This window comes from Poecile atricapillus, chromosome Z (assembly GCF_030490865.1).
Source record: "Poecile atricapillus isolate bPoeAtr1 chromosome Z, bPoeAtr1.hap1, whole genome shotgun sequence".
NCBI classification, from domain to species: domain Eukaryota; kingdom Metazoa; phylum Chordata; class Aves; order Passeriformes; family Paridae; genus Poecile; species Poecile atricapillus.
The window spans coordinates 99,310,774-99,337,513 of NC_081289.1; the positions used below are offsets into that span (position 1 = coordinate 99,310,774).

Below are 26,740 nucleotides of genomic sequence, written 5' to 3' on the forward strand. Positions count from 1 at the left end.
TGCGTGTCACTGATTCATGATCCCATAGTGGAGTGTTTGAAGAATCTGAGCAGGAGAGGGCAGCAACAAGCAAAGACCAAAGCCCCATGTCAGAGAAGAGACTTCCCACACAAGGTGTGCTGGCCCTGGGTCATGCCTAATTGGCACCCTACCAATTGGATGCATATCCTGCTGTGCAGTGTGCAGGTCTTGATTTGCTTCATGCCATTCCGTGGAGACAGCTATTATAAAGGACGAAGACTGGTTTAGGCAGAGTAAGCCCAAAGAAAGAGTGACATTTTGTCTATGTGTGTAAGCCTTCTTTCATCTTTTTCCCAAAGATTGGCCAAATCCTGAACAAAAAAAAGGCCAGAGCAGAAATTTTTGTCCCTTATACTTTGAGTTATTTTTAGTAAGAACACTGCCACAATAAGGATGAAAATGATAATAAAGTATTCCTAAAAATCCAGGTAAAGTGTATACTTCACCTGGATTTGAGGCCAATCTTCTATGTGTTTCTGTATATTAGCTTAGGGGTGTGAAGAATTGTTTTAACCTAATGGTGTGAAATAGAAGGAGTAGGGATTTGTGTAGTACAAATTGAAAGCACACTGAACTAATATTTGGGAATGAGGTTCCTTTTCCTGCCTCAGTTACTTTCTAAGCTGCTTGACCTGGACGTTCAGTCTGAGCAACGGTCTAAGCATCACTGAGGTGATGCTGGATGCTGTTGAGAACTGAAATATTGGCCTGAGAGGAAGTTGGTCATTCTCTCTTGTACTCTTATCTCCTGTGTGCATTTTTCATTCTTTGAAGAAACTGTAGCATCATGGGGCTGTGTAAATGTTTAATGTGTGGTGCTATTGATGTCATATACAACTTCAACAGCTACTGCAGGACTCTAGCCCATGGTATGGAAACAATGTTTTCATCTCTGAAAGTGGTGTGTTTTTCACTAGAGAAGCAAAATTGTTATGTTAAGAACAGTGCAAGCAACCCAAGTTTTAGTTGCGGTATTTTGAACAGGGAGATCAAACTGGAGAAGAAGGGGACTAATTTGGTTGCACAAAATAGCAAGGTATGAAGACATCTCGTGAGAAGGTAACGGTTTGTGTGGTAGCAGTGCTGTTTGATTTCACTCTTCAGTGCCTGTTTTGAGGGAGAATTAGTGTTGAGGTGTGCAGACTTTGCACTGTTTGCTGTAGTGCAAGGTCGCTTGCACAGAAATGAACCGATGTACCTGAAAACTGGAGATACAGCCACTACAGCTGGAGATCCATGAATCCAGTACAGGGAAATAACTGCTTAGAGACTGCAGTTAAAGGCGGGGGGAGGAGGGCTGCAGCAAAGGAATAACATCTACTATGCCTGCTTTTTTTCTGCAGCTTGGTGACTTAATGTGAGTTGGAAGCTGTGTCTGCCTGTGCTTACAACATTCACCCTGGGCAGACCTTCATTCTAACATGATGTTGCATGCCAAGGTCAGGATTTGTATGATAGTAGATCACTCTGAGAAGGTAAATTCAAAAAGCATCTTTTTGTGAAGTCTGAGCTCCTGATGTCTGTCAAGATGCTGCCCAGGGCACTAGCTCATCTGCCAAATGACTTAATGTGTCTGGAACTTACCCACTTACTCAATAAAGGAGAAATCTCTGCAGAGTGGTAAAATCCAGTAAATGCTAATTCATTAAGCAGAGTCCTATTTTTAAATTACAAATGGTTTCAACAAGATAAAACAAGATCTCCCAGTGCAAACATAATATGGAAAATAAAGGTAGTTTTGGACGCTGTTTTCTCTCTGGAGTTAAAGCCCAAGCTGATGCAAATCATCCAAGCCAGCCAGACTGGCACAGGAAACCAAGGACTAAAGGTTATAGTTTGCTTCCTTAGCTTTGGGGCCAGAATTGTGTCTGTCTGCCAGTTCTGACATCCAGAGGAAAATTTACTTAAGGGTTGGACTCAATGATCCTTCTGGGTCCCTTCCAACTCAGAATAATCTGTAAATTGTATCCACAAGGATGGTCAAAATAAGCAAAGCACCAAACCTCTAGTGACTGGTAGGCTTTCTTTGGGTAGGGTATATGGTCTGATCTGCTAGTTACCATTTTTATTACCCTCACTTTCTGGGAGATCTTTGGGTGGATTTCATGGCTCTTTGATTTTAGTTTGATATGGCTTTTCCCAGAACACCTCTGAATTAATTTTCTATTTGACTGGATTTTTTGAATGGTGCAGAAATTCTTATCCCATTATCATAATCTCTTATGGCACTCTTGGAAGAAAGAAAAAAAAAATACTGCAATTTTGTCATTAAGGTCCTCTCTAATTCACACAGAATCAGACCTCCTATAGATTCTGCTTGCAGAGCATCTACATCTAAGGTAGCTTAACTCTTCAACTATCTTGGATGGTGAAAATCCACAAAGGCTGAGGGCCAGGTGGGTGTCCTTGACAGACCATAAATGGGTATGTCATTTTTATAATGGGTATGTCATTTTCTCTTCCTAGTATACAGACCAGAGCTTATGATAGCTAAGAGCCTGGATTTGAAAACTGTTTGCACGTGGTTGCTTTTGACCTTTCCTTACTGGAGTATGCAGGTCTCTGAAGCATGTGAGGTGTTTGGAACCAGGTTTTGTCATGGGGAGTGGTCAAGAAAAACATCATTCTCCTACCTCCTCACTCACCCTATTGAGAAGACAGAGTCTCACTCTCTGCTAATTAGCAGTAACACCAACCTTGGCAGAAAGCTTCTGTGGGAGTTTTGCCGTTGCCTTTGATGCAAACTTTGAAAATATTAGCCTTGTCTCTAATGGCACAGAATGATCAGATTTTACTTTTCCTTGGAGTTTTGCCCATAGGGGAAGAAGGCACCAAGGTGTTTTGAAAGTTAGGTGAGTTAAGTAGCAAGTGAGCAGCCAAGGAAAGGCAGTTACGTGGTGTCAAGTTGCTTTGTTTGGAAGTCTGTGTTACGAGGGTATTCAGGTTTTGTGAAATCATTTTGACAGGTTATGAATTGTTGAAGTAGAATGTGTCCTTTCCCTGGCTTGTTGCTGAAGAGAGTGTGCAGAAGTCTACTGTTTCTGTGCAGTGGAAGGTCATCCTCTGCTGTCCTGCCAGCACTGGGGTTTTGCTGCTGTGTTGGCAGCAGAATTTCTGCCTGGAGGTTGACCAGCTTGAAATGTGTCTTTTTAAATCCCTGGTCTCTTCATGGCAAAATTCTTGACCCTTTCATTAGCAGTGGGGACTGTGGTCCAGGAACAAACAGTACAAAATAGTAGGTTTTTTGGCTGATTTCCTTCAGTAGCTTTTTGTTTGTTTGGTTGTGTTTTGTTTTGTTGGGGTTTTTTTTTGTGCTTCTTAGACCTTTCAACACCCTATATGGAAGTCACACAATTTATTGTCTGACATTGACAGAAGCCATGGAGAAGTCATGATGCTTATTCGCTGTGTAAAACTAGAAGAAAGTAGCCAGAGGACGCCTAAAGGCTCAAAATTCCTGCTTCTTCTCCCACAGGAGTAACAGGAAGGGGATAATTTGTACCTCTGATGCTGCTACATCACAGACATTGACAGAGGTGTGTAGCCAGGGTGATTGGTCACTTTGCTGTTCCTGTGACTGCTCTTTAAATGAGGACAACGTGAGTCATTTCATGGCTGTATTTTACATTAGATGTGCTCTTTGCCAAGCTAGGTCAGAGCTGGGCTACTATTATCATGACCAATGTTATGATTTCCCAGGAGAGAGCAGGAACTGGCGGATCCAGAATGGGTCCTGAAGGAGTTTAGTTGTAATGCTTTTCACTGTGCATTGCTTCTTGCTTCCTAAGTTTGCATGAAAGCAAATTGTGCATGAACACCTGACTCCCATGTAGTACTATGCTGTATCACTTCCTCTGTCACTGCTGGCTTGGACAAATAGGGAAACTGGTTTGAAATAGAAGACAGTGAACTTCATGGAGCTCTTCTGGGTGTCATTCTGTTACTGGGTGATTTGAGGGCCAAAGTCTGAGACATTTTCTTACAAAAAAGAAAAGAGGAAACGTATGGCAAGTGAGGCGAATTTACTGGAATGTTGGATTGTGATGTGTTTGAAGAGGGAGATTTCCTACTGCAGAAAGCAACATTCTGCAGACCAGAAGAATACTGTGAAATTGTGGTATACAGAACACACAGCAGCTCTAAATATGAAGCTGCACAGAGCCCTTTTAAAGTGCTACTTTTATTGCCATGAATGGGAAAAATGGCAAGAACTGAATGGTAAATGGTTGGGATGTCTGCCTTATATATTGACCTTTTTTAAATGTCAGCCTGTGGATAAATTATGCAAATCCTTTCACATGTAACAGTGCATATGAGTGGCACTGTCTAAATTTCTTCATGGTTCCAGCACCCCTTGAATTCATAGTGCAGTGTAACCCCACTAGGAGGAAGAATATATCTGGATAGATATTCACTATGATAGCTAATACACGCATGATTTGCTGATTTATTGACAGTGGTTTAGAGTGGGGACTGCTGCTTCACATCTGCTTCTTCTGTCAAGAATCATTGGAAGCTTGTTTTGGTTCAGAAGGATTCTTAAAGTACTATAGGGACAAGACAAATGCAACCTGATTGTCATCTGGAACATGTCAGCAGGGGGGCACTTCATGTCCCTTACCAGCAACTTTGATTCAGCTGGGTATATCACGAAACACAGTCCAGAGGGAGTCCCCTTGTTCTTGAAGGCAGACAGAGATCCAAACCCTCATGAAGATAATGGGATTTAAGTCACTGTGAGACTTAAGCTCTGAAAGAGCAGCTCCTGTGCTAAGCTTACATTAGAGAAGATGTGAGGGTGTGTGAATGCCAGATAAGCCTGAATGAAAATCACACTAGTGTTTAACATATTAGCAGTGACCTTCTGTATATTCTGCTGCTGCATTTGCTTCACTTTAGTAGCTTGTGAAGTAAGGATTAAGTCCTTAATTTTTCCTTCAGAATTTAACAAGATTGAGTGGCAACACAGACCTGTTCATGGTAGAACACACTGTGAAATAAACACAGGGGTTTCTGTTTTCTCCTTCTCCAACTCACTGTCTTGTTTCTCACATTTCCACTTCTCTGCTGAGCCTCTGTGCTGCTCTGGGACCTCGTGCATCAACTAGGCTGTGCTCCACTGCTTCTGTTAATGTATGAAGTTCTGTAACAGGACAGAAGCTGTAATGCAAAAATGCAAGTCGTAATGCAAACAAATAGTGCTGGTATTGACTTCTGAGGTCTCTTTTCTTTGTGTTCCTTGAAACATTTAACACATTAGGTCTTTCATTTTGCAGTCAGGTGCATCCAAGTCACAAAGACTGGAGAATCTGGTAAGAGACATGAGATTTCAAGCCCACTGTAGCGTGTGACAGGTGTTGGGGGGGCCACTTACTTACTTGAATTCTCAGATAACTTCCACCGTGTTGTGTGTAATTCTGGGCCCCACAAATTCAAAATGTTTTTAAGGATGTTGAACGCATCCAGAGGAAGGCAACAAAGCTAGTGAAAGGGCTCGAAGGAATGTCTTCTGAGGGGTGACTAAGGACTTGTTTCTTCTGTTTTGGAGAAAAGGAGGCAAAGGGGTCACCTCATTGCTCCTTACAGTGGAGAAGGAGGTGCTGATCCATTCTTCCTGGGGTCCAGTGGCAGGAGGCAGGAACCTGGGGTAGGTGGCATATCTGTTGCATATATTTTTCACAATGAATGATATAAATTAATTATTAATTAATGATATTATTTTTTTTTTCCCTGATGTATCCTGGTGACAAAGAGGTTTTTTTCCAGAAATTTGATTAAGTAGCAAGGTGTCTTCCAAGGCAGCAAATGGTTGCTGTAGAGGTGATACCAGTGAAACAGCTATAGTGATAGTCACTTATTTAATGCATCCATGATCCAAACCAGGACATGAAAAACTGACCAGGTCCTTTTTTCCTTTGCCTTTCTTGAGAAAACTTCCATTTATATTTGCTTTCCTCTGTTTGGCCTGTTGCTGTTAGAATCATACAAGCTCTCCCTTGTGTCTGCTGGGATCTTATTTATGTTTGTCTTACTTGCAAGCAGGCACTGTGAGCAGTGTGCTTATTGGAGTATCCTTGGAGGAAATGTGCAGCCTTCAGCTGATTGTAGAGGAAGGCCACAAGGAGCTTAACTAAGATTTGTGCTACAGGCAATCTGCTTGCCAAAAGCCTGCTTGGAGTGGAGTAACATGGATAAGCAGGAAGTTTTCTCTCCCAGAGAGGGAGAAATAACGAAATTTCACATATATTAAGTAGTCTGTCTAGCACTGATTCATGGCAGAAAAAAAGATTCTTCTTGGTTTTTCTGTCCACTTTGAAGGAAGTGCTGCATGCTTTTGATTTTAATATCTGTTGTTGTATACCTGAATCTGACTTTTCTTATTTTTTTTTTTTTCCTTTCATAATTGCAGCAAAGCGGTGGTTTCTTGCCAGATGCATGGTTTTGGCGCAAATAGGATTTGTCAGTGCTGAAATTTTAGCCTGCATTGCATAGGAAATGCTATCTGCAGCAGTGGATTTGGAGCTGTGCAGGAGCCTAATGGATGAAGTATTATAGTTATTGAGATCTTCCTGGTGAAATGGGATGCTCTAAATAATAAGCTGCTGGCTTGCCTTTGTGTTGGCTCTTACGGAGAGGGAAGTTGAGGATGTAGTTCAACTGTTAGCTGTGGAGACCTACTCACTTGCTAGTGTGCTGGCAAAAGCACAGACATTAGAGAAGACTGATGTATATGAAGTCTGATGTATGTGGGAGGGCTTTCTTCTCTGACTAGAAGGGTAAGGTTTGAATTCATAAAGGTATGAAATCAAATCTATGAAGGCTACCTGGGTTTAGAAGTCTTGCTGAGTTAAATCGAGACTGTATGGTATTTGTCAGCACTGCAGTAAGTATAGGGCTCCAAAAGCTCTAAGTAACCTCTGCAAATGCTTCCCACTAAGGGAAGACAGGCAGGATGCCCTTACAGAAATGAGGATGTCTCTTTCATCCTGGGGCACTCCCCCAAAGGCAGCAGCACAAAAATCCCCCCTAGCAACAAGATGGCATCACAGGAAATTTCATGTGGCAGTTGCATGGAGATGGGAAGTCCTCCAGCAGTGTTTGAAGCCTGCCAAATTGTTGAGGAGGCCTGGGAGAGGAATGGCAGTAAGCAGGGAAGGCTGGCAGAAAGAAAGGGACAGATCTGTAGTGTGTTGCTACTGGCTTGTCTCATGCCAGAGGGCCACATGCAAAAGGCATGTTCTTCTGTTTGAAGACCAAGGTCCCTTCTCTGAGCTTTGTGACAGTGTTCAGACAAGAGAGGGAATAGACATCTATGACTATCTAGGCATAGATGCAGAGACTCCGAGACAAACACAGGTTCTAGTGTTATTTAGGGTGAGAATTCATAGTTTTTCAGGCCATTGGAGAGAGGATATAGTTCATGAAGTAGTAGCTGGGATGTTAGTCCCTCAAAGCTGCAGAGTTTCTATGCCCACTTCCAACAACTGTAAAGACCCTCAACAGCATGCTGACGGCTCTTCCAAATTCTCTGTCTCTCCTCTTTCAGTGGTGGGGCAGAAAGTACTCCGCCTCAGCCTTGGATGCTCTTCTTTGAGGTGAGGCTGTACCTCTGCACTGCCTTTGTATATGCATTCCATGTGCTGAAATAGGCACTTGATCAAGTCAACACAGAACCTCAAACTTCTTCTATTTTGCAATTTACTAACTTACTGCTTTGAGCACTCTGTTGGTTGCCATCATACTTTCTCACATAGAGTCTGACTGTGAGAGCTTGGATATAGTCAGTTATGTTTCTCTCAGGTTAGTTTTTAGGTCTGGAGTACATGTCTCAGGATGCAGAACATTGCTGAGAAAGCTGAAAGTTTCAAATGATTGCTGAGCAGATGCTTATGTGGTTTGCTAAAGCGTAACAGCTGCAATTACAAACATGGCAGAGGCTACTAGTGATCTGTCACTGGTACAAATCACAGTGCATATTAGAAACAAAATAATTCAAACCAGTTGTGTCTTTCTGCTATGGACAAATTGACGACCACACTGTGCTAATTGAGAATTGTTTTTTTTTCCCCCCCTCTCTCTTGTATTTTTAAATGAGCTGCTTTTGAGTTGGGTGGATGCTGTCACTGCAGAAGTGCATTAATACAAACAACAAATTTAATCTGCTGACTTTGTGCATCTTTTTGCAATTTGAATTTGTGATTACCTACAAGAATGAATTTGCTTAGTAGCTACTTGAATTTTTGCATCATGATTTGAGTCTCGTGGCTTATTTGCAGTGATACTGACCTTGAAGGAATGTCAAACATACAACAACATCAACATAAATTTGGGATTCAAATGGCTGTGAATTACCTTCTGTGGAAAATAAAGGAAGAAATAAAAAAACATAATCCAGATGGGGAATAGTGGAGTTATTTTGATAACTTCAGTCTCCTGAGAGAATTAGAGCAATGAAGGGGAAGGCAGACAACAATTAAAGGAAAAAAGGATGGGAAATGAATGTGTGTCAATGCCTATGTTGACAAATAGTTGAGCTGCCATGTCTCTGTGTCCCTGGATCTATCTCATTTTTTTGTTTTTGCTGGCAAGCTCAGGCAAATTTGACCAGCAGAAAAGAAGTCTGAACCTTCTGTTGAAGGTAACTGAATGTAAGATGATTGTCTCAATTGCTGGCCTTGTCTGTGGGAAAGCCCTGGGTATGCTTGGGAAGGTCACTTGATCTCTGTGTTTAAATGATGTCTTTCTCAGTCTCCTTGCATAGAAAGCATTACAGGACACCATCATCCCAGGACAACAACAGACTCAACTGCCCTTCCTTTCATGGGAAATTAACACCATTTTTCTGTCCTTCTGTCACTCCTTCTGCTTCTTAGTGCTGGACAGAGCTGAACTACCTGACTTAATGGACTTGAAAATTTGTCCTTGACTTGCTATTGGCAATGAAACTTTCTTGATGTTTCTACTTCACTACCATGGTGTTAGTGCCTGTAGTGTGAAACTTTCTGCACACCCCCTGAAGGGGCAGGAACTGTGTGGGACTGCCTGGCCTCTGTTCTAGTGTCTGTCCTAAGTGTGTCTGTCTCTTGAATTCTTTGAAAATGCATATATTAATTAAAATCTTAAATTGCAAGAGGACTTTGGGGAAGTTTTACAAAGGCTGTGTTGTTTTTTGTTTTTAACAAAAAACTTTTAAACACCTAAGTTGTTTTTTTCTCAGCAATCAAGAAAAGAAGACATATTGTGAACACGAAGGACTACATGAGATTAAGGCATCATGTCCAAACCAATGTATTTTTAATCTCTGGCAGTTATTTACTTTATGCTGAAGCTAAGTGTATGCATGCTACTCTTCCTTGAGTCTGAGTTATGTTTTGTTCTTTCTGAATTAGATTTCTCTTTGCAGTTTCCTTCAGATTTATTTTTTCTCTAAATTAAAAAAAAACCAAACCAACCCAAACATAATACAAGAGCAAAGAACACAAGTAAATAAAAATACTGAGAAGAGAAAGTGATTTCAGAGATTTTTCCAATATATGTATATAGCTCCTTCTCGACACAGTTCTAGGCAGGAATAAAAGTGCTTGGAAGAATATTTAGAAAAAAGCTTGACTTCATTAGAAACAGATGAGTATTTTTTGATTTGTGGGGTTTTTTTGGTTTGTTTGTTTGTTTGTTAATTCTTAAAACACTTTAATTGATGATTGCAACTTTCTCCTCTATGTTTTCTTTAAACATCAGAAGTTTCTGTTCCATGTCACCCGGGCTGAAAAATGACAAGATTAAGAGGTGCACGAAAGGAAATTTATAATTACATGGAACTAGATTAAAATGCTGAGGAAAAAGGTTAAGCAGGGACACAACTACTCTCTCTAAATACATGAAAGAGGTGAACACTGCAGTGAAGGAGGAGCTACTTAAAGTGAAGTACAATATTGGTACAATAATGATGTGAATAAGTTGGCCATGAGCATCCTTGAGTCAGAAATTATTGTCGTTTGACTTGTGGGAGAGAAGAGGGGTGCTCTCTCTGGGGAATCCTGCTGCTGCGGCAAGCAGAAAGAAATGGAAAGTGAGTCTTGGGTGCATTTGAAATAATTGTACGTGCTCAGAGAGGTAGGGCCAGTGAGGCAGGAAATAATTATTTGTCCTGAGTGTCTCAATAGAGAGTTCATGTCTTTGAGTCTTCACTTGTCCATAATAACAGAATTTCCCTAAAGAGTGGTTTAGTTTTTACACTAAATTTCTACCATTTTTTTCCAGTATGTGATAACATCTTGTGGTGTCCAGAACGGACACTAAACCTAGCTTAGTGGGAGCCAGCACTGTGTTCCTCTGGGCGAGTTAGTTACAGAGCTGTGGTAAATTTTACCTTTTCTGAAAACATTTTAGCCCCTTTGTATTTATATGACAGAAGAGGTTTGCCAGCTTTATTATGTCCACGCCCATGCCTGATTTGAAATCACCTTTTGAATTCAGGTTGAAAATGATTTTATTTCAAAGGTCTTGGTGGATTTACAAATAATTTCTAGAACAGATGGCTATACTGGGTATCTTTCCAGCTGTGGTGTTTCAGCTCAGGTAAGGATTTGTTTGAGTTTCATGTAACAAGCGTAGCTTGAAATTCCTTCCATGGTGACTTCTACCTGCAATTTACAAAGAAACAACTGTTTTCAATGCATTTGGTAATATTTTGGTTTTATGCTTCAGTTGAAATAAAAGTAATTTAAGAATTAAGTGTTTCTCTGGAACTTCTTCCTGATTTTGAAAAAAAACAGTTGTTGGAAAATAAGGTGTTGTAAGAAAATAAGATGTTCCATCTTCCTCAGTACCAATATTAACTATTTTCTGGATTTTTAGACTCAGATACACTCCATAGTTTATGTACTTGCTGTCTGCCATCTCAATATTCAGGATTCAGGCTCACATTACAGTGCGACTTAGATTATAAGTCACTCTTATCTAGGCAGTAATTTCAGAGGGTGCCCTGAGCTGGCCCAGAAAAGGGTCATATAAAGCATAAAATATAAATAAAATATAAAATTAAAAATATAATTAAAATATACATTAAAATAAAAAATAGAAATAAAATATAAAGCACTTGGTGAAAGACTCATACTTTATAGATAGGGCTGAATCTTCTGGGATCAAATGTCTCTTTGATAACTTTGCTGATAACTTTGCAACCAAATCTCCTTAAAGCTGCCTGACTAATTCAGGGGTGCCAACCCAGACAAAACCTTCAAGGGCACACAGGTGGGGGGTAGAACACCAGATCACTGCCATTGCAAGATGGTAGCTTCTGGAAAAGGGTGAGCATGCCATCCCTTTCTTCTGATTGTGCATCTTATTATATTGCCAATGAACACTGGGCCAAGCAGAGATCCCACTCTGCAATTCACATCCCTTTGAACACCATGTCAAGGTGTTTATCAACTTTGATCATGTGGCCTGAGATCCCCTGCTGAGGACAATGATTTTCCTCATGGCTGAGGTGCTTGATGGGAACTTTTGGTTTTGGGCCTTGAATGTCATCTGGTAGAACTTTTTAGGTGGTACTCCTTCCACCTGGTACTCAGCACCTCTCGTCCAAAACAGTCACACGTGCTTCTGTTGTGCTGGCAGATACAATAACAGTTTCATAAAATAAGTGGGTAAAATGCATCCTCTCGACCACTACCACAAACAAGTGTTCTGTTTCCACACAGGAAAGTGAAGTCAAAGTGCAAAGTTTTGACTTTGGTTCATATAGTGAATCCTCTCCCTGGGTTAAATGTAGCATGTCAGTTTCAACGCTGTTTTTATTCCAATTGACTGTTGTGAACTGGATGCCCTGAGTTAACAGCCCCCATTAATTTTTTCTCTCTATTCTAGGCATCCTGTCTTACTGTTAGTTCTTATGTAGTTGTCTACTTTTTATTTAGGGATCACTTTAGTGTACATTTTGTTTTGTACTATACAAGATCCTTCTATATTAGGTCTTTTTTATGTGCTCAAAAAATTAATTCTAACTAAAAGACAGTAGAACTAATCTAGCCCAACAGGGATGATCTCTGGCTGAACAGGGAAACTCAGCACTCGAATCTTCACAAGAAGGTCCTGAGCACTCACAGGCAGTTCTTTGATACAGCATAATGTAACTTAGAAATTTCAGCTGTCTTTCTTGACAGAGATCTGTCAGTCTACTGCAGCTGAAGACCAGCATTTTTTAAAATTTATTGCATGTGCAAATAAAATAATCAAAGGGGTTTTCTTCCCCTTCTTAAAAGCTCACAAAAATCCCCTCCAAATCTCATGGTTTGGAATAGTCCTTGTTTTCACTCAGCCTGAAAAGGATAAGTCAGATCTATCACCTTTATGTGCATGGAAGTAGTATTTATGGCATATTATTAGGGATGGTCTGGCTAACCTAGGGATGGTATTAGTTACATAAGATCTCAGACATACCTCAAGTGCAGCATGGATGCTCTGGAGTGAAGCAATTATCTATTTTGCTGTCTTCAGAACAGAGCGACCTAGATTCTCTCTTTCTTTTTTTTCCTCTTTTTCTTTTTTTTTTTTTTCCCTCCGTTTTTCCTCACAGGGTGGCCCACTTAGTTGATTAAACTGCAACTCAATTATAACTGGTTATGTTACAGTTGGGAATAAAGCAGATGTAAAGAGAGTGGAGCTGATAAAGTAATTTATTTTTTGCTTTACTTGTTAGCTGGAAATTATGATTTGGATGAAGTGATAAACATTTTGTTTAGTAGCTTTTGGGTGACAGATATTTCACAGTAGCCTTGGCTGTCAGTATGGAATGCAAAAGTGATTAATTGAAAAAAGTGTGCGTTTCATGGCAAGAAAAGAAAGGTAATCTAGTTTATAAAATATTTGAAATAAGCTTTAAATCCAAAAGAGGCACAAAGTCAGCAAATGCAAGGGCAGCATGGTTTATATTTTGTTTGAAGTGAATACATAAAACATATCGATACTTTGCATTATTTATAACTTTTATGCAGTGCAAATTCTCTGATAAATCATTAGAGGCATTAGGAAGGTAAATAAGTAATCCAGGTAGTAGGAGGTGACTAAGCTCCCATCTAGCAATCTTTGGTAACAAAATTACCCTTTAGGTTAATGGCAGCAGGTAGCATGTGGTCCATGCTAAAAACACTGTAGTTGATAAAAACTGACATTGGCTTAGTGTTGTATAAATTTCCTCATCTATTCTCTCCCCTCACTTAAGGCCTAGGGAGCAAACCAAAAGTAAGCCTGTTCAGTGCAGGACAACTGGGAAAGTAAAATTCTTCTTATAAAGTTTAAAGAGTGAATGGATCCAATAAGAACTCATAAGCCCTGAAGACTTGTAGGATCTGTTACATTTCTAGGCAGGTATCTCTGGGGAGGTATCTGCAGCGGGGATGAAGGTGTGGTTGGAATGCAGCACCAGATTTATTCAGGGACTCCCAAGTGCCAGGAGGAGTACCTTCTGTCTCTTTGGGCTGGATGCTGAGCGTGGCTTGTTACTGTGTTATGGAATCACTGTTGCCACCTGCACATTCAAGCATGATGACTGAACAGGTGAAAAAAAGCAATGGGAATTCTGCTTTACTTCTGTCTCTGACAGTGGGGAAAGATGATTCTGTAAATACATTTCTTGATGGCAGGGCAGGGGAAACCAACTCGTTCCTCTTCTGAAAATCTCATTACCAATTTTAGCTGCAGTGTCTTGCTGCTCACTTACCGCTTCAGTTTTTGAAAGCTGTCTCAGAGCTGGAAAGTCTGTTCTCTGCAGCATGAGGTGGCTGTTCCCCTTACCTGCCTGGATTCCCATTCGGCTTCAGCAAAACAGGAAAGAAGTGTCCATCTATGCCCATCTTCCTTTCGTATCTTGGATGATACTTTCTCAGAGATCAGAGAAGAGCTGATGGACAAAAGCCTTTGGAAATCCCCCTTCTTGCATTTGTGCTGAACTTCCCTGTCAGGAAGGAATGGGCTGGTAAGGAAGCAGTATGCAGATATTCTGGGAGACAGTGTACAAAGCTGATGACTGAGTTCATTGGTTAGGTTCATTGACTAGGGCCAGATCTGCTCCAAGTACTGCTCACTTAGAGCAAAAGAGAAAGATCACACTACTACATCTTCAAATATTTTATGAGAATGAAATGCTGTTCATCTTTCTAGGAAAATTTTTGTCTGCTGAGAAGGATTAATCAGAGATACCACAGAATATAATAGGAGTAATAGAATATAATAGTCGTGTAGTTTGAAGACCTTGAAGGTTCTAGAAGACCTTGACTTAAAGATGACTGATATCATGGGGAAGGCCACATTTAATTTCAAATAGTCTGAAGTTTCAGATAGTTTCAAGTGTCAATTGAAATTTGAAAGTATCTGAGACACACACATCATTTCAGATTTTTTTCTCCCCTTACTTTTTTTTTTTATAATGATTTTAATGGTTAATTTTCTTTTAATAGCTGACAGGCACAGATGTGGACCTTGGCTTGTCTTTCAGTTACCTTTTTCTCCCTCAAGCCAAGAACCCTCATGTCAGAATGTTGCCTCTCTGATTTACTTCTGTGAGAAGGCATAGTGGGGATTTGTTTAGTCATGCCCAGGATCAAGAATGCTTTACATATTCCATATAAGAAAGATGGACAAGCCTGATAATGCTTTCTTTCCAGTTTTCCTCTCCACACAACCTCCAATCTAGTTTCTCTCTGAAAGCACTGGGTGATTCATGCCCACGTTATTGCCCTGCACAGGGCTGTAAATCACTCCTGTCTACCTCCATGGCACTGCTGGGCATCCCTTTCTCATGTAGTCTTTAGGAGCAGACACCCTTTAGGGTGCAGCTGGTGGGTGGTACAGCATGAATCTACTGACATTTTGCTAATGCTATTTGTTACAGCTAGAGCTGTCTGTGCTTCATAGAAATTCTGGGGATTGTTCTTACCAGTTATCTATCAGGACCATCACAATGATGGAAGGAGGGAAGTGAAACAATAATTCTTTTTAGAGGGCTCAGCTCTCCACTTATCCACCAATAAACCTGTTACCCTTTTTTGGACAGCTGCAACATTTTTCCTGCAGCCATGTGTCTAGATTCTGATGCTTGCTGCTATTTAGCGGCGGGTGTTTGCTGAACCCAGCAGTGGGGACAAAGAATGAGAAATGATAGCCATGAATTTGCAGAGCTCACCAGTCTGGATTACAGGGTTAATATACACATGGTGCTTCCGAAAGAACTGTTGCAACTGCCAGTGGAGCACATGCGTAGGGGTTAATGCACCATGATTATATCACTGACAGTCTCTGAGTAGTTAAATTCAGTTCAGGGCTCAAGCAAAGGGACCTAAGGTTCCCTATGTTCTGTAAAATGCTCCCTGTTCGTGTTTGCTAAGCTTTTAATTAGAGAACCAAATAGAAAAAGTCATAAGAGGTAACTGTGTTGAAATGCAAAATGCTCAGCAGAGCTTTATTTTAACAAGGTGCCTATTCTCAGTCTCTTTAACTACAAAGCCCTTATAAGGGAGTCAGCTCATGAATCAGTCTTCATTAAGACGTGTATTAAAACTGGCAGTAATTGCTGTCTAAAAAATAAGAAATTAGTTGTGTTGGGCAGGAAGTGTTGGGATTTTTTTCTTATTTAAATCCTGTTCCATGCCCTCAAAAACCAAAACAAGCAGTGCACCTGAGATAGTGAGAGAAGAGTACTGTCAGAGTTTCTCTGCTCCTTGGAGAATGTCCTGACCTTGCAGCCTTGTTGCTTAAGGATAGAGAGCAAAATGCATGTAATCAGCTACTCAGAAACCTGTCTGACTTTAGCTGACTCTGGTCATGAGCACATGCCAGTAAGGTAAATGAGACAGACTGTCCATCTACAGATTTTTCTCTTATTTTATGGCCCATGGGATAATTTTTCACAGGTGATATGGGAAGTCTTGTCTGTTTTCCAGAATATTCTGGGCCCTCTGAAGGATATTGGGGAACAGAAGGTGTGAGCCAAGAGCTTTATTCTCTCTGCCCACCATCACCTCAGCCCACTATCTGAAGCAGAGCTACTTCTTTAGCTCTCCTTCCTGACATGTTGTTGACCTCTGATCTTGGATGGCAGTCAATTGTTAGACCTTTTTTCTTTGCTACCAGTGCATTGTCAGCAGGCCTCCAGGTTATGAGAAGCTCAATCTGGTCTATACCAGAGGGCAGAATGTGTGCACGAGCCCAACATTACTTTCTTCTGAAATTGTGCCTACAGCAACAAATGTGTGAGAGGAAACCAGCTGGACTGGCAGTGGTGCTGTCACTGCTTTTTGGGGTAAGGCCTTTAGTATTCCAGTTTAGTGTCATGGCACAGGTAGGCTGGACTTCCGCTGTCATGGTCTGTCTGAAAAAATGGTTCCACTGCTATGTGATTATGCAGGTAGGCATAAGCACAAATACATGGCTGTACTACAAACCAGTTAGCAACGCAGTATCAAAGGATGCAGAGATTTGGACTCATTTTGGTGACAGGATGTATTTGTCATGAAAAACTATTTGTTATCTCAACTTCAGTTTGATTAACTTGTCTGTGTAACATTCCAGCTGAAGATTTTGATCAAGTTCATTACAGAACTCAAATGGATATCGGAAGGTAACACATACCATTTTAACTAGAGACTAGCGTTTCTTTATTTAACATCTAAAAAATATGTTTCCCCAAGCAGATCTCTGAGGAACATTTACAGCTGCAGTAAGCATGTGCTCCTTCTCTGGCCCAGAAGGTGATAATGGAGTAATTAAAAGGACCTGTGATAGTTCTTTGCTAGAGAAAGATGAAATACAGCATTGGCCAGAATATTCTAGCCGCTAATAAAAAGAACAGGGTGGAGGTTATAAGGTCATTTAAACATTTCCAGCAGAACACAGTGGCTTGGAAGAGTGGGAGGATTTTCTGCCTGGTATACTCATACTATGTCAGGACGAGGAAGAGAAGTATTTTGTAGCTCTTCTCTTTAAACTCGAATATAAGCTATTTTCAAATCAAAGGTATTGCATTGATTTTTCCTCTCATGATCTTGTAATAATTGTAGGGGCAGAGAAAAATGTAATCTTGTCTATTCCATGCCTTAGCTGTGACAGTAATTTAGATATCTGTCCTCATCTTTTCAACAAAACTGCCACTGAGTTCCTTGCAGAAAGTGTTCATGTATGTGTGCACTGGAATATTCCTCTTTTAGTAGGCACTGTTGGTTTTGCACTTTATCTCTTTCATTCCATTATTTGAGAAGACTTATAATATTAACTTTGTTCTGTTTTGGTGGTTTTGGCAGCCTTTTTTTGCTTGCCTTCCTCCAGATACAGAACTATGGAAATGCCATTGTGCTTCAAAGCTGCTCTGTTTTTTTCCCTGGTAATGCTAAGTATTCTGTCTCCTAACAAGCCTTGCATCTGTTGCTTTCTTACATCACCTTGTTTGCACTTTACAATGGGATAAGTGTCCATGTTGTCATTCAAACCATTAATTAAAATAAAGGATAGACCTTGCAGAATATTCTACCAGGAGCACATTCTTCCAACCTGACAGCAAATCAATTGTACATCAGCTTCCAGACTTGACAAAGCAATAGAAGTATTTTCCAGAAGCCTTTTTGTGCTAGCTTCTACAAACATACTGATAGCTACAGCTACCACTGTTAACTAGGAAATGCTGAGATTCCCTCAAAGAAGCAATATTTACTGACCTTTTAAGGAACCTGTGAGAGGCAATGGCTTCCCTTAAGGTAATAGGAGAGGACATCAGCAATATTTCTTTACCATACCTGCTGGCTGCCCATATTAGCTGAGATTGCTCCTATCAGGATTGTCTTCCTGGCAGAAGGTCACAACTGCAGATATAATTTACTTTGCTGTGGAACGTTTTCGAAAAGAAGGAGAAGGTCTGTAGTTGCTTTCAAATTTGCTAAACAGCAGTCAGCTTTATTGGTTCATTGCAATGGTTTACTCTTTTTATTCCTTTGCTTGCTCCTGTGAAAGTTTGGTAGGGCAGTGGAATTAGGAGAGGTACAATGGAGCTAAGGAAGGTTTTGAGTGGTATGAGGAAATATCCTGATAACAGAATATGGTGTCTGACAGGTCTTGTGTTATTACCTGCCTCAGAGTTGTTGATATCCTTGAATGGAGACATGCCCCTAATCTTCTAGAATTTGGATAGAAGTGCTGGCAAAGCATCTATGAGTTTTGTGATTGGTGTTACACTCTAACCAATAAACCAAGATGTTATTGGTGCTATGTCTTCTAAAGTGTTGGATTCTTTATAAGTGCATTATATGTTGCTATATATTATTGTGCAATATATATTGCTTATTAGCAGTGTGCCGTTACCTCTCTCCATGTGCTCTTCAGTCTGCTTTGTGATTTGATGAATACTGGTCTTTTTTGGAACAAACTAAAACCTTCTATGAGTATGGGTGTCCTCTCAAAGAAGTACTCTGTTCATATCAGAGCACGAAGAATCTGAGCCTTAATTCAGTATTCAAGAGGCAATTTGCATGGTGGTATGTATATCAGGGACGTTGCTTTGTATTCTAATTGAAAGGAAGACATAACTAGCATGAGCCATTTTTATGTGTTGTGGCTCCCTTGTCAGAATGAACAAGAGGCTGGTCTTAAAACAAGGCCAATACAATGAGGATGAGAGGTGAGGATATGGGGGAAAATAGCTGAGATTGCCATGTTCCCAAGAAGAGAAGTAGGATTTACAGGAGCTGAAAAGAAGAGTACTGTAGCATGTGTTGGGAGTAGGTCCCTTGAGTAATTGCCTGAAGCTGCTGTAAATAAGATCTGCTGTCCTTCTTTCTGACTATCTGTGACAGTTGCACTTCTCTTGAACTGAGTCACTGGCATAAACTTACAAGTGACACATGAATTTTGAATATACCTACCAGTCAAACAACACTTCAGGTTTCCAACCTGAAGAGGCAGAAAGTGCTTCTTAATTCTGTCTTCCATTCTGTTAGTAAAAAAGTCTAAACCCATGGTGGTCTTCAGGTGTGCTAATTTAGGACTATGTTAGAGACTTCTAGCAGCACTGACATTTAATCTTTTTTTCATGCCATCTATTAGGAGGAGGTGTGATTTCCCAGTGATTGTGGCCAATGTAGTGGGCCCTTGTGTGTACGTTGCGTGTATGGTGGTGGGAAGACTTCTTTCTGTACTGGAAAACAGTGTACTGAGTTCACAAAACAAGATAACCTGGTCTGTTCTTTTTAAATTTTGTAGGAAATTCCTTGGTAGTGTTTGCGAAAGGAAGAAACAGAATGGAAGTGACTCAAGGATTAATCAGATTGTTCCATTTGCAGTTGAGGCATGATATTCAACAAAAAAGTTTACCTCAAGAGCATTCAAATGTTTCTCTATTAGTGGTTCTCTCTTTTATATTATGTTTGAAACTGGGACTTTGGTTTACGGTCTAAGCAAAAACTGTGTTTTAAAAAAAGTGCTTAAAAACATATTCCCCATCTCTCCCCATCTCTTGATCTCTCTTTAAATCACTATCTGTTAACCTTGCCAGACTAAAAAGGGGTAAAAAAATCAGCTTTTAACAGTTGTATTGATTCTTGCCTTAACAGTAAAACATTTTACCCAGTGTTAAAATATGACTTTGTCTACAGCTGAAAAATTGGGATGTGTAGCATAAGATGTGGATCAATGGGATTGCTCTGATCCCAGCTAATGATTTGCGTCTTTAATCTTGAAAAGCTATAAATAATGGTCAGTAAAGTAAAAAGCATGAGCTAATATCAAGCATATGTGTTGCTGCTTTACTAGGTTGGGGCTCCTTTGTTTTCTGTACATTGTGAGGAAACTAAAACTTATTGAGCCTTTATACTTGCTCCTTCTTTGTTGTCATGGCCTAGATTGTGATCTCTGCATGACAGAGGGCTGAAAATGTGTGCAGAACTATTGACAGCTAGCCAGACCATCAGTGACACGACATGTTGAGACTTGTAGGGAGATGCAGGCTCCAGTCTTCAGTTGCTAACTCTCTTTATAAGACAGTCCTTAGGCCTTGTTTCATGCAGCCACTGGCATTTATTCTTGGCAGCAGAAAACTTTGTTCACCCCTCATTTTAAACATTTGGTGTTTGGCCCATTTGAAGAGTGTGAAGTCACACATTTTTCCAGCTACGCTTCTAGGTCATGTCCCATCTTTGTTTGCATCAGTTCTCTGTCTCCAGTATTGCTTCAGATGCAGCTGTGAGTCTGAGTTCTTTTGCATAGCAGATTTTAAATTGTGATAAGCAGCTGCTAGTTGGAATTGAGGCTTAGGGACTCATTAGCTCACAGAGGCATTTGGATTTTCATTTTCATTTTGGGGGAGCTCATGATACCCTGTAATTACAATGTCTGAAGTCTGTCTGTCCTCCTGGGGCTAAGTAGCCACTGTTTTTCTGCTCTTTTGATAAGTAGCAGCAAAATGAACCATTTCTTTCGAAAGCAGCTAGATTTGTTACACTGTTGTCAGCCATAGAGGTAGTAGCCTCCTAATTCCTTCTGCATGCACTGGAACACCTTTTTGGTATTAACAATGGATCCTGCTTCTTTAGAACTGCTAGGCAGTAAGGCATTTTCCAAAGCGTGGAAAGGTATTTACTGTTTTTCACAGAAGAGTGAATTAAAGCTTAAAGGTAAAGCTGAATAATATGTGAACTGGGTGACTTTGCCATCCTGACCAGAGTAACTCTCTTTATTAATGAAACTGGGACAGGTTAAGGCCTGAGAATTGTGGATGATATATGGCTATGAAAGTATATTCAAAGTAATATACTAGTTCAAAGCAATACACTAACAAGCTCTAAACCCCTTTGAGATAATAATTCAGCAGGCACAGAGTACTTTTCTAACCCGGTAGGTGGTCCTGTATGGGGAGAAGACAGGTCCAGCCTACTGACAGATCCCAGAAGTCTTCCCCTCAACATTTCTGTATTTTAAACTAATTTTTATACTGCTTCTTTATGTTTAGATGGAGCTTGAGTGACTTTAGTCATACACTGTACTCAGTGAGTGGGGGCAGTACCTTGGGGGTGGGTATCTGAGATAACGTTGGGATGGGGATGCTCATTCTAGTATCTGTTTTCCTGTTTGTGATGTTTGGTTTTCACTGTGCCTTGATGTCCTGAGGAAGATAGCTTCGATCTGATTTGGGCCGGGGGGGCTTGAATCATCAGTATTGGCAATCCTTTGTCAAGTTGTTAGAATTATGGAATGTTTTGGATTTGAAGGGAACTTCAAAGGTCATCTAGTTTCAATGTTTCTGCCTGCTTCTAGATCAGGTTGCTTCAAGCCCCTTCGAGCATGACTTTGAACACTTCTAATGATGGAACACCCACAGCTTCTCTTGGCAAACTGTTGTTTTTACAAGAGTACCAAAAGGAAGTATATGTGTATGATCACTTTTACCTTTACACTCATGTATATACCATATGAGAGGTCTTACCTGTACAACACTGACCAAACTGATACCCGGAATGTGTCTAAGCAGTCATGGAAAAGGCTCTTTGCACAGGTGATCCACATCATGGAGTTTGGAGTCAACCAGGCATCCTCAGTGAGGGAGATGTCACATAGAGAAGCTCCCACAGAGAAACTCATCTTGGGCTGTTGTTCATTTTGGTATGGTTTTAGTGTAGACACGCAGATGAGCATAGGATCTTGTTCCCAGCTGTGAATTTGAGAGAAGGCCCAAGTCTCACGTAGAAACTTAGAATGCTGAGGAGGAGAATACATGCAAGCAGCATACACAATCTAGTTGGAAAGGATTAAAAATAATAAAGTGGAGGATAATAAAAAAGATACCAATATTTTTACTGATAACAAATGATCAGAAAGGCTATCCCAGGAAGGATGTATATTTGATCAAACACTGATTATTACAGCCTAAACCAGTCTAAAGTTTTATACAACAAGGACACATCTGAAACCAGGTTTTTTTTTCTGAGGATGAGCTACAATTTTGACTTTCACTGTGCATGTAGGTTACCCATCCTGCACTTCTCCTTATATGTACCAAAATAGATTGCAGGTCTCTAATCACCAGGGCATATTCTCCATTGATATGACTTCACAGAGATGCAGGCTAGTTCACAAAATGTAAGAACTCAGCTTTTACATATGTCTTTCAAAAGCAGAAGCTTCTGTGTCCCCCTTACACGCACTTACTTATTGGTGATGTGAGCTGACTAATCTATGTGGGAGAAGTCTGCTGCAGTATACACATAACTGAAAATGATGAAAGGTTGCAAATGGTTTGAATCTTCACTGTACTCTAGGTTAGAACTATAAAGACAGAATAAATTACACAGGAATAGAATTTCTGCCTTGCAGTGAGTGGGAGCAATTTTTGGTATTTGGCATAGCAGGCCTATAGGAAAGCATTTGTTATAAATAGATCCAGGATGAACACAGAGGGGATCCTGATAGGAAGTGAAAAAGTGCTGAGCAAGAAAGATACCACCTTGTGGCACTCAGTGCTGCTCAGTATGCAGCGGGATTGGGCTGGCTCGCTGAAAACAACACAGTTCCAATCATGTAAGCTCTTCACTTCAAATCCAGCTAGAATAAGCACTGGGCAGACAAATCTTAACAAAGAAAATTCTGTTTCAGTGCCCTAGCTCCTGCTAGTTCCTAGGAGTTGCTTTGCACCTACAATTCCTGAAACTCCCTTAAGATTTAATTCCTATTGTACTCCCTCATGCAGTAAGTTTAATCTTGCCTTTTGAAAAGTGGGGACACCAGAAGAGCTGTGTGCAATCTGTTTCAATACAGTCAGTTCAGAGGCACATTAACAGGCAGGACTGTCAGATTAAACGTAAGGACCATCTAGCTCAGTGTTGCCTCCAACAGTGGATGTGTTGGAAAAGCAGCAACTGCATGAGTATAGTGGGGATCTACCCATAACACTGTTCAGCCTGCAATAGCTATGGTTTTCAAATCCATGCACGTTACCTCTGTACAGACCTGATAGTCAGAAGTGTTCTTTGTTTGGGTGCAAGGGAGTGTTTATGTAAAAAAAAAATTAATTAGATATGATATTTAAAGAAGGACAAAAATTTGATATTCATAAGTTTTCTAAAACTGGATGTCCACCCCCAAACCTGCAGCTTGTATTGAACTGTATTTGTCATTCAAAACAATGTTCTGCCATTTTATAAGCTGTCCAAAGTAAGAGGAGAGCTTAAAAGGCTGTGAAAGTCATTGTGTGCAGCACACTGTGCCTTCTGCTTCTGTAGGTCCCAATCAGACACTTTGAATGGGAAGCCTGGCTGATGTGTGATTTAGGGTGAATAAAGAGTTTTGACATATATTCTCTCTTGTGATAATGATGGGTGAGAGCTATTAGCATAAAATTGCTATAAATCATGCTCATTGTAAAGATAAGGGTCTTGATTGCAGTCAGCACTGAATCTCTAGCTCATTTCCTGTAAATCACTCACTTCAAAGGTAGAATTAAAAGATCTTGTTCTAGGCAGGCTTTACTGGGGAATTTGCAACTCGTTGGCTGTCCATTTGTGTAATTAGGATACATAATATTTAGAAAATCTTACCAAAAAGCTGTTGCCTACCGTCATTTAGATGCTGGCTTTGGCTGTCCTTTTCTGCAAAGAGGTAGGCAGTTTTCTGCCTACATCCTGTACCACTGAGGTTAATGTGTAGGTTTTTTAAAGTTTTGAAAAGGCTGAGCGGAGAAACACAGACCTTTATGATCCTATGTGTGGTGTGGGCAGCTCACACTGTTTGCTTCACCAGAGTCTCACATCATCTGCTTGCTGTAGGGCCTTTTCACTGTTCTGGGATCCAGTACTCCAGAAGAGTGTGTAGGAGGGCAGGTCTACACTGTATTAAACCAGTGGTCTGTTATACTTCAGCATCCTGTCTCCTGTACTGGCCAAAGCAATGGTTTTTATGAAAATAGTACAAGGCAAAATAATAATTTCCCCTAATATTTTCCTGTCCCTCTCATTCTCTACTTTTAGTCCAGTGGCTTTCTGAATATAGGTAGTTTTTCTGTATTTAATGATTCTCAGTGGAATTATCTGCTGTGAGCTTGTCCATCCTATCCTTGAACGTCCTTTGGAGCATTCTAGTGTTCACAGCATTACTTGCAGGTGTTCCACCAGCCTGCTGGATGTTGCCTGAAGATCCACTACTGCCTGAGGGCTTTGTGTCTTGCGCGTCTTCCCTTCACTTGATCTTTCAGCTGATTTTGTGGAATTTAAATTGGAATGGGGAAATGCAAAGACATCTTTTATGACTGCACACCTAAAGGAATTCTAATGAGGTGCGTGATTCCCAGGGCACATTTCAAGTATTCAAGAGGTTGTTATTGAAGATGGTTGCGTAATCAAAAGTGGAAATCACATTCTCAGTGGCAAAATCCACATTGTCTCCGGTACTCTAAGAGGACTTATGAAAGACATAGGGTACACCGCTGTGCTGTTGAAACAGACTCACCAAGTCTCTTGAAAAGCACTTGTAGGAAATGGGACTCTTGAAAGCAATAGCTCTGATCCTGGGCAGTAATTGAATCTGATCAATCAAGAGCACAGACTCTGTATAGTTTTCTTGCTATACACTACTTACTTACTACTCATTTACTTCATAAATGAGTGGAATTTATTTGTCTACTTGACATAAACCTTTCTCTTTCTGCAAAGCTGTTTCTAAATATTCACTAAATCAGTAAAGGAGATGTAGAAAATGCTGTCTTGCCTAAATAAATGATTATTTTTCTGATGTAAGAAAGAAGAAGCAGGATGAGTTCTGAAAGCTCCATCACTTGCCAGTCATCTGCCTATGATCTGCTGGCAATGTGAAGAATGAACAACAGCAACCCAGGTATTAAAGAAGATAGAGGGATATTACTAAATTTGCAACAAAATAACAATGCATTTGGAATAAGATTGTGACTCACTTGCTTGTTCTTTCTCCAGTTTACTCAGGTATGATGGCTTGATTTTATACAAGTTGATGTGTGTGGCTTGAGATGGGAACCCAGGTCACTGCCGCACATATTTGATCTTAAAGAAGGTTCTTAAAGAAAAGCATCAAAGAAAACAGATTTGCTTTCTCTGTCGTTTTTGCTTTCAGATGAAAGGGACAGCCCCCTCTTGGTAATTCCAAAATATAATTGCCATTATTATTATTATTATTGTTGTCTTTACTTGGTTTTTAAACTAAACTGAAGAAATAGCATTAATTAGAAAAAATGGAGAAAAATGCTCTAATGCTGACAAGAGATGGGCATGTGGTTGAGGCTGAAGTGGGCAGGTCTTTATGGAAGAGCAGAAACTGGGCAATTGTACCTTTCCTCTGTCATTTGGTAAAATGAAACACATGACTATGTACAAATACCATGTTGGTGTCCATGAAACTCCAAGAAACTTTCCAGTAGGTTAAATCATGACTTAAGCCATTAAAAATTTTCATAGGCTGGGAATTTAGACTTCCTCTATTATCAAACTCAGTATAACAATTTTAGCACAAGATATCTGCAAGACTGTCAGGATAAAGATGGGCCTTGGAATATGTCAAACCTTGGGTCTTTAGTTGCCTGAGATGGCAGTAAGAATTCTTCTGACATGAAATTGAAAATTCTGTCTACAAGTATAATGCACGAGTACTTTTGAAACACTGCTGTGTTTCATTTTTGTTTTGTTGGGCGGGGGTGTTTGTTTCTTTGTTTTATTTTTTTCTTTTCCCAGGAGCTGTGTATTTTGTTCAGGTTATAGAACTGGCTTTTTTCTCTTGCCTTCCTCTAGAAAAAGTAATTTTGCCTTGCAACAATTTGCCTTGCACCTGTAGCCAAGGTATATTAGACAGGGTTTACCAGGATGGTAATCATTCTGATAGCGAAAACACAAATATTTCAGTGTAAATTGATTTCAAGGAGTTAGACTTGACAGCTGATTCCGTGGAACTGAATTTGCCATTTCCCTGCGTTCTTTGGAGAAGTTACACAAAAACTTAGTTCAAGATGCTAGCATGCTTCTGTGGTGTAAGCATTGATAGTTTTTGCCTATAAAACAGCCACAGTCTGTCATCCATAATTGTCATCAAACTGTTGGAGGGTCTCAGGTAAACTGTGTTGGCTGTGCCTTTCAATTTCGTATTCTCCTTGAGAGAAAATCCCATTAATGACACATTGTTCTGCAGGCCACAATGTCCTGTGTCACAGTGAAAAATTAATTTCTGTGGGGAACAAATACACATGGCTTCTGATTGTTTTGAAGCAGAGAAGTCCCAGCTTTTTCCTTAATATTTTGCCTGTGGATATGAGTTCTAGCAGATGAAATTACTGGCAGCATTCTTTTACCTATTGCCCTTGTCTGAATAGTTTCAGAGGATAATGATGAGTTTCTTTTTCTTAGCATGTACTAACCACATTTGATAGGATGCCTTGATTGGATAAAGAGTTAGTTCAATAACTGGAGTGCAAGGGAAAAAAACCCAGCGTTTAGATTTGATGCTCAGGGGGAGTGAATGGGATCCTGAAGAGGATAGGAGATTTGAGGAAACATAAGTATCCACCTTTTAATGGCTTCCTTGTATACCAGTTATTCTGATCCACAGCTTTTTATGTGTCATCCTGAATAATATTTTGCACATGCAGAAAATTAAAATCCCTTTTTGATATTTAGACAACCATCTTGCTCAGAATTCATTGTGGTGAGAGAAAAATACACTACAGGGAATA

The 26,740-nt window shown here is 40.2% G+C and overlaps 1 protein-coding gene across 2 annotated transcripts in view; it reads left to right on the plus strand.

Moving 5' to 3' along the window:
* CPLX1 (complexin 1) overlaps positions 1–26,740 on the plus strand; it is a 106,873-nt gene that overhangs the window by 1,272 nt on the left and 78,861 nt on the right. The window lies entirely within an intron of this gene.